Here is an 8,229-nt window from a genome sequence, read left to right as displayed (position 1 = left end):
TAGGAGCCAGGAGTTTTTCATGGCATAGATGTGCACACTATTTTACAAGCAAACACAAGGGCAAGCCACCCTCTCTTCTGTAACAACTATCTGCAGGAAAAAATGAGATTGTCTCAGTTATATAAAGTTGAAGGCTTGGTTTTGAGAGCTGCTGGAGGCTGCTCCATCCCTAACAGCTGCAGTGGAAGCAGTGGCCAGGGGTGGACCACACCAGCAGGGAAGGCTACAGCAGGGGCAAGAGAGCTGCCTACATGGGCTGCCTGCCCCATCCTGCTCCTACCCCTGCTCCTGCTCCTGCAGCCGATGCAGGAGCCTCTGAGTGCTCTCAGCAGACCCACTGGCCTCAGTGAGGCAAATTGTCCAAGTTAATCCCAGTGGGAATCACTGTTGTATAATTTGGCAGCACTGCAGGCTCCTTATTTGTTCTCTTTCTTTCATGATTTGCTGTTTGGTTTGGTTGCTTTGTTTTAATACACTCATGCCTGCTGATAGCATGGGAGGTGGGAAGTTGGTAGCTTTTGCAATATTTCCAGGAAGTCCTAAACATTTTTTCCTGAAGTAGAGCAGACATGATATGCATTTTATCAGTGTTTGCTTAACAAGAAAATGTGACAAAAGACGCTGTTACTTCCCCATCTGACAGCTATGTTCCTCTCAGCTTCAGACACTGGAGCAGTGGGGACGCTGCAGGAATACCAGTCCCAGTGGGTTTGGTTTTGGCAGCACCTTTTGTGTAGGGGTAAGTGAGTCAGGCTAGCTCTGCTCTCATGTGTGACATATTTTCCATGTAAAATACCTACCCATCAGACGGTACGGGATGCTTGCTGGGCTGGTAACCATTTCTTGCCACTTCCGGAGAGACGTTGCTTCATCATCTGCTACATGCAAACAAACACTGTCAACTTTAAAGAAAGCATTATGATGTTTGGGAGTAAATGAAAGGCTGTCCAGGCTGCAGAAGGAGAGGAAGTATTTCCAAAGATTAAACCCAGCTGTGACAAGATTCCTGTGTTACAACGCGATGTGTAACCAGCCTCCTCATATAATCACAGAATTTCTAGGTTGGAAGAGACCTCAAGATCATCGAGTCCAACCTCTGACCTAACACAAACAGTCCCCACTAAACCATATCCCTAAGCTCTACATCTAAACGTCTTTTAAAGACTTCCAGGGATGGTGACTCCACCACTTCCCTGGGCAGCCTGTTCCAATGTCTAACAACCCTTTCGGTAAAGAAGTTCTTCCTAACATCCAACCTAAAACTCCCCTGGTGCAACTTAAGCCCATTCCCCCACAGTTCTGCTTAAGCACCCCCTCTCTGGAAACTCAGTTAACTCCGGATCTACACAGTTGTTCCCATTTCCCAAGTATCTTTATGTGCAATGGTCCTGGAGGGGTGAGAGAACTGCCATGTCCAGGTGCTTGCCCTCGGAGGATGCTCTCCAAGGTGGATACTTACTGGTCCTGTGCATGATTCTCACTGCCTACTGAGGACCCAGGAGAAGAAGAGAGGTCAGCTGAGTGTTGAGTTTAATGGCAGGTTCAGCTTCACAGAACAGGGATGAGAAGCTCGCTGGCTCTCCTCAAGGTCTGGCAGGATGACGGGAGGAATGCCTGGTGGGATGTGAGGCATCCTGAACAGCCTGAACTGATGACAGACGTTCCCAACCTCATGGTGTCTTAACACAGGGGTTATTCAGTTATTCTCAAATGTTGAGTTTGTGCTTGTGGAGTTACAGAAGTTTCCATGTAGACAATATGTCCCATCTAATCAGATATCTGAGAACTGACTCCTTAGTTTTGCTATTATTTTTTTGCCATCCACTTAATGGGTGGCTGCTTTGCTGAAAATTGGAACTACTGTGTGAAATTATTAAAACGAGCTTGCAGCATGGCATCTGTAGGACTAGAAGTATCTACCACTCCTTCTCGCATTTGTGAAGGACTACAGCCTCTCTGTCCTCTCACTTCCCCCTCATTCAACCCAGAAATGGTCCTGCAAACCTGTATCAAGACTGCCTGTGCATGTGTCTCCACTCCCTTCACAGTTGTAGAGTGTCCTTCAGCTGTGAGCTGAATCAGTTTCAACAGCTAGAGGCTATTACTAATTTTGACAGAAGTGAGAGGTGTAATGTGACTGCAGCCCTCTAAATGTTCAAAACCTCTCCTCTAAATGTAGTCCTCCAGATAAATATACTGGTTATGTACAGCTGCTAACACCTATATACTTTGGAAGAACTTAAAAGCTTATCAAGTGCTTTTAAAAGCATCAAGTGCTGCATCCTTCCTGTCACCAAGAAGCATACTTGTCATCCAGAGCTGAGGAAACTTTAAATAGTGAACATTAAATACACCAGTGAATTCCTTTTAGACAAATAGTGGGATTTCTTTCAACTGTGTTTCAGCCTGGAGTTTGGTGCTATCTTCATCCCCCTCAGAAGTTGAGCCTTGACCATTTCCCCTGCCTAGCTTCCCCTTTATTTCACGGTGCTTGTGCCAGCTGCCACACAGCAATGGTAGAGCTTCGCTCCAGTGGTGACTTCAGGAGGCAGCCAGCTCCCATGTGTGGTCAAGAAGCCAGTACAGGGCACAGGCCATAATCCATAATGGCCAGACAAAAAAGAAGGCACTGAGGGTGTTGGCAGCACTGAAAGGGTGGAGGACTCTGCAGGCAGCTTAAGCCTGGCTGCCCATGGCAGTGCTGCGCTGGCCCTGCACCAAGGAGCCTCCTGGGCTTTGCTCTGCCCCCTCAGCTGCACCCAATGCCAAACACACTGTGTTAGGATGATAAACACTTCCTCATGTAAGGGAAAAAACATACCCAGAGGGTTGAAATGTGAAGTATTTTATGCTAAGGTCTGCTGGATGGCGTGGAATTGACAGGAGGGATGTTTTGCGGCGTTATTGGTAGCCAGCTGATAGTGAGGAGTCACAGCCCAGCAGGTGCAGGCATCTGGTTTCACAGTTGTGGCTGGAAAGCTGAGGCGTTAATGTTTTTGATGTTTACTGGCGTTCCAGAAAAAGGACTGCAAAAAGGCTGGTTGTGGCCAGTGAAAGCAGACAGAAGGAAAGCAAATTGCTTGTGCTAGTCTGGAAGCTAAGGCAACTGCACAAGGATTTCATTAGACACAGCAACGGTGAAACACTCACAGGTCGTCCCCAATATCCTTGTCCTGAAACCCTGTGCCCCTCTGTTTTCTAGCAGAAATGAACAAGCCAACAACCAAACAGAAGTTCAGTACAACAGCCACAAACAGAGTAAGGCATCAGGGCCGCTGCCAGGGGATTTGCAAAGTGGGAAAGCATTGACACCGCTCTGTCCCTCTCTCTGCTGCGTGGGCAATGAGACCTGCTGACAGCAGGAGCGGGGAGCGCTCCAGAAAAAAATACCAGACACCAGCAGAGGCGAACAACAACACTCTAAGCAGTATAAGCAGCTGTTCCACAACTGTGCAATTTAAGGCTAGGCAGAGGGTCATGCCGTTCAGAGAAAGAAGGTTGGAAAGGATAAAACAGCCAAAAACAGGAGAGGGTCAGGAGACGAGCCATTAGTGTAACAGTGACATGAGATTCCTCTGTTTTGTCCAATTGCAGTTGGCAAGAAATCATATTTTCTGACATTTTATCAGTTCTTTGCTTTCAAAACTGACTAAAGAGTTTATAAGTAGAAGCACGATAAGGCTGGAAAAAAAAGATAACATTCCCATTTAAATTGCTGGATAATCTGCCTGGAAAATCTGTGAGGCTGGGGTGCACATTTTTTTCTAAATTCTTTGGTACTGATTCGTATATGTCTGTGTTTCCAGTGATTTAATAACTCAAATTTGGGATGGTAGAGAGACAGGAAAGTCAGCATTATGCCAATAGGAATGTATCAAGATCTGAAGGGCTTTCTGAATCCATTTTCTCAGGCCATTTTTATGCAAGGCTGAATAAAGAAATCTTATTTCCCTGTAGATTTTATGGCTCGTGGAAAGAGGATAATGAAATTCTCCTGATTCATTTCTTCTAAAATGTGGAAATAAAGATTTGGTGTGAAACTATGGATGGCATTGCTTGACACATCAGCTGAAGTTAATCTGAATCTGAATCTGTTTGCAAATTAGCTTCATAAGGTAGCCAGCATGGGACAAAATGAGGGAGGCTGAGAGGAAGACAGGAGGAAAAAGGCATGGACAGAAAAGAAGGAAACAGAGAAATATACATACATACATACATACATACATATATATATATATATAAATTATTCCAGAAAAATAGTGCCAAACTAAAAAAGCACTAGTGGCCTTTCCCATTAGCGTTGACGCATTGACACCCACACGCAAGGGGGAAAATGTGCCAAAATTCCAGTCACAGCGAAATGGAAAATTGATTAAAAAGACAGAGAAAGCTATCTCCAGAAAATGAAAGGATCCATCCTTAAGGAGCTGTGAATATAGAAACTGTTGTTACTGTTATACAGTAAATGAATTGCAATTCAGAGTTGGCTGTGCAAAAACCTTTTGATAAATATGAATTTCATAAATGCAGTACTTACGTTATGCAATTTGCCTCATTTTGCAAATTAATAACTCTAAATATATCAATATATAGATAGTACCAAGTAAATAAATGAAATAAATAATCTGATGATGTAAATCAAATTCATTTCAGAACTGAGAACACAAGTTTTCTTCATTTTGAGTCCTGTTTTACTTACTAAGTCATTCTCTTTGTGTTTAGTTCTTACTCTTTGAGAGGTAGTGATTTATACCAATGTATTTTTATCTGACTTCAGAAGTCTTTCAGAAAAGTTCTTGACCCTTTTTGATAGCACAAATAATAGAGTCCAGAGCTTATTGCACTTCACAACTCCCTCCAGTGCCTGAAGAACACCTGACTCACTGCACAACTATTTATTCCTGCTGCTCTTCTGTTAGCATTGTCTTTAAAAAGGCTCTTTAAAAGTGCAACATGGCCAGGGCCAGCAACTTTTAGAATTATGTTTTGGCAAAAACTTAAACTGAAATTATGAGTGGGAGGTTGGAAAGGACAATACAAAAAGAAATAAGCTGAGAAAATGAAATAAAAACTGTGTTTTACTTCATATTTTTACTTTCATGTCAGTGTAGCCTGACATGAAAGGAAAAAGGAAAGGTCTGGTAACTTCTGGGTAACCTAAAGAGCCACATGTAGTAGTTGCTGAATAACATCTGCAGTTTGCCATCACACCCTGTTCTTTCCTGCGTGCTTCAAATATTTCACGTGTACCAATTTTTAATAAAGCATAAAAATATCAGCTCTACACATTTGAAAGAAAGTGGCCCATCTGAAATAAAGTCATGATAAATGAATGTCAGAAAGTTTTGAAAAAAATGTTATCCAGTTCATTGCCTTGTGGGAAATGGCAAAGCAGTTTCTCTATCCAAACTGAAAATTTTAATGTCTTGATTCCTTTCTTGTCTATTTTTGAAATAATCTTCTGGAATCAGCATAGGAAAAAAATAATAGGCAGGATGAAACAGCAAGAGATGAAGAGATGTATCAGAGTTACCTTTCAAATGTCTTTATGAGCACCCAGCACAATGCTTCATGTGCTCAGGGTGATTTCAGCCGGCTACCTGTTTGGCAGAGGCTGAACTCCAGGCTGGCCTCAGGGGATGCATTTCAGAAATAGCACAGGGGAAGACCAGGGCCAGGACTAGGACCAGGACCAGGACCAGGACCAGGACCAGGGCCAGGACCAGGACCAGGACCAGGGCCAAGACCAGGGCAGGACCAGGACCGTGGCCAGGACCAGGGCCAGGACCCACCTTGTGCAGTGCCTGCCTGTCTGCAGCCCCATAGCAAGGATTGGGCCTGTGTCGGAAAGATAACATCTCCTCCTGACTGAAGTCAGGCACTTTTTAGGAATTTCAAAGCAAGGTACCCCAAAATGGAAGCCCTTTACATCACTGCTCTGTGGGAAAAGGGTGTTGCTACTTCCTTATGTGATGAATTGTTAAAAATGTGTAACATGTTGTTCCCTTTGCCTGTTGTTCTTGTTAACGAAAGGGATGCGGAGTGCTAAGAAAAATGTGAGCCACTACAATGTATTTTTTGTTGCTGGGAAACATTTTCTCCCGCATGGAATATGTCAGTCACACAGGAAATGCAGTCATTTTCATGGTTTTAATTATTTCCACTAAGAAAGTGTTGTATTTTCTCCTGAAAATCTTGTTGTTACAAAAATAAACAACTAAATGTTATTAACGCTGTGCTTCAATGTCTTGCTGGTTTTTAACCACAATTGGCAACCTGGAAGGAGTTTTACAGGCGCTCATTAATACCAAATGTCAGGGTAAAGCTTTCCAAAGCCCATCGAAATGCTCAGACCATCGTAGGCAGATGGGGAATAAGACCAGCCTCCAATGCGGTTTGCCAGGACATTGCCAGAAGGTGTGAGTGCTTTGGAGGAGGCAAGTTCCCAGGGTATCTCCCTTACCACACAATAATAAAAAATAGATTTGCCAGCTCTTATGGACATGTCGCTGCTGAAGGAGGTTGCTGTGGGGTCTGCTCTCAGCATCCCCACCCACAGCAGGAGAAACTGAGAGCTCCACAGATGGGACAACAGCTCTGGTATCTGCCCAGACAACAAAACAGAGGCCGCTGAGAAGGACCTGAAGGTTTCTCTCTCAGGATCCATCTCTGCATTTGCACCCACCAAAATCCAGTATTTTAGTGCTGGTGGGGGAAAACAACCGGCCAGCAGGGCTTTGGCAGGTGGCACCAGGGAGGTTTCCTGCCCTAGCTGTCCAGCCCCTGTGCCTGGTATGCACTTGGCTGGTGGAGGGGCTGGGGAGGGAGTGGAGATACTGTGTGCTGGCTTCCCACTTTGAAGAAGAAACAGAAGATTCCTCTCAGTCGCTGTGAGGAGGATTGAGGGCCAGCTGCCCAGCCCCATAACCTGCTCGGACACCCGCAGGCCCAGTGAGCAGGTGCCTGCTGCCCACCCTCCCGCAGCACCGGGCTGGTTGCGGCCTGCTGCGGCTGGGAGCCAGCGGCAGCTGCTCAGGAGCTTGTTCATTATTTGCTTTTCTAAAAGCCCCAGATACGTATCGCCTCTGGGGCAGCTGATTTAGTGTTCTCCAGAGTGGGTGCAAGATCTCTTCAGAGACTATCACAGTAATTTGTCCCTTTGCTTTACCAGCGTGACTTTTACAAATGGTGTCCCTTCACCCTAGGCGCTGGGGCTGGCTCCCTCCCCGCCACGAGCCTGGCAGCAGGCACCACAGCTGCAGGGCCAAAGGACTTGTGTGAAAGGAGACGTCAGCACCACGACCTCTCCACAGGCTGAAGAAGTCTTGTTGCAACCATTTGGCTTCCCCTTGGCTCGGGCTGCTGGCCTGTGAGCAACCTCATCCTAAAGACACCCCTCTGCCTTCCTTCTCATTCAGATTCAGACTCTGTGCTGCTAAATTTGGCTTAAAGCTCCCTGTTTCAGATCAGTCACTGAGATCCATTGTTTAAAATCCCATGGAAGGAATACACATTGGCAAAGGCCAGCATGCTGTCAGCGGTACAGCATGTGCCCTGCACAAGATGCACAGTGCCTTCAGGACCCACGCAAGGCACAAGAAAGCTTTTGTGCATGTGGAGTCAATAGGTGGGGTTACCTGACTCAGCTGAAGGTTATTTCTCATCACAAAAAGCAAACAGAAAACAGCACAGCACTAGGGTGGCTGTTAACTTGTAGCTGCCTCTGTGAAAGCAAGGGAACCTGAAAGGGTCTTCCTGACCTTCTTTAAGAAAGCCACAGACCCTTTTTCCATCTGCATCACAGGCATATCACACCAATCTCGCTGACTTTTGTGGAAGCTGGTGAGGAGTTTCGGCATTCTCTTCACATTCTCCCCTGCTAGGCAAGGAACTTTGAGCATTTCCCTCATGCTCTACTTCTTTCTCCAAATCTTTTTCTTTCCTAGGTAAAGGCACACATGCACTCCACCGTCCGAAATAAAAGTTTCTTCTTCAACATCTGTGATTCTCCTGAATTGCACCTGATCTTTCTGCATGAAGTGTCTGTCCTCTCCTGATGGACAGCTCTGGAATTTCTGTTGTGCTTCAGTGAACACCCCTTCACACCCCCCACATTCACACACTCAAGCTTTCTGTCTCTCAGTTCTCTGCCTTCTCTCTCAGCCCACTCAAGAGGCAGAGCAGCTACAGAAGGGAGGAGGTAAACTTAGACCTTCATTTTGCTCCTGA

The 8,229-nt window shown here is 45.5% G+C and overlaps 1 long non-coding RNA gene across 1 annotated transcript; it reads left to right on the top strand.

Annotated features, from left to right (window-relative positions):
- The first annotated feature begins 7,704 nt into the window (after positions 1-7,704).
- On the top strand, positions 7,705-7,998 carry LOC110351740 (uncharacterized). Its single transcript, XR_002399527.4, has 2 exons — positions 7,705-7,842; positions 7,947-7,998. It is a non-coding gene; the product is annotated as an uncharacterized lncRNA (long non-coding RNA).
- The last annotated feature ends 231 nt before the right edge of the window (positions 7,999-8,229 follow it).

Source organism: Anas platyrhynchos, chromosome 3, assembly GCF_047663525.1.
Source record: "Anas platyrhynchos isolate ZD024472 breed Pekin duck chromosome 3, IASCAAS_PekinDuck_T2T, whole genome shotgun sequence".
Lineage (NCBI taxonomy): Eukaryota > Metazoa > Chordata > Aves > Anseriformes > Anatidae > Anas > Anas platyrhynchos.
This window is presented reverse-complemented; position numbering and strand designations above follow the sequence as displayed.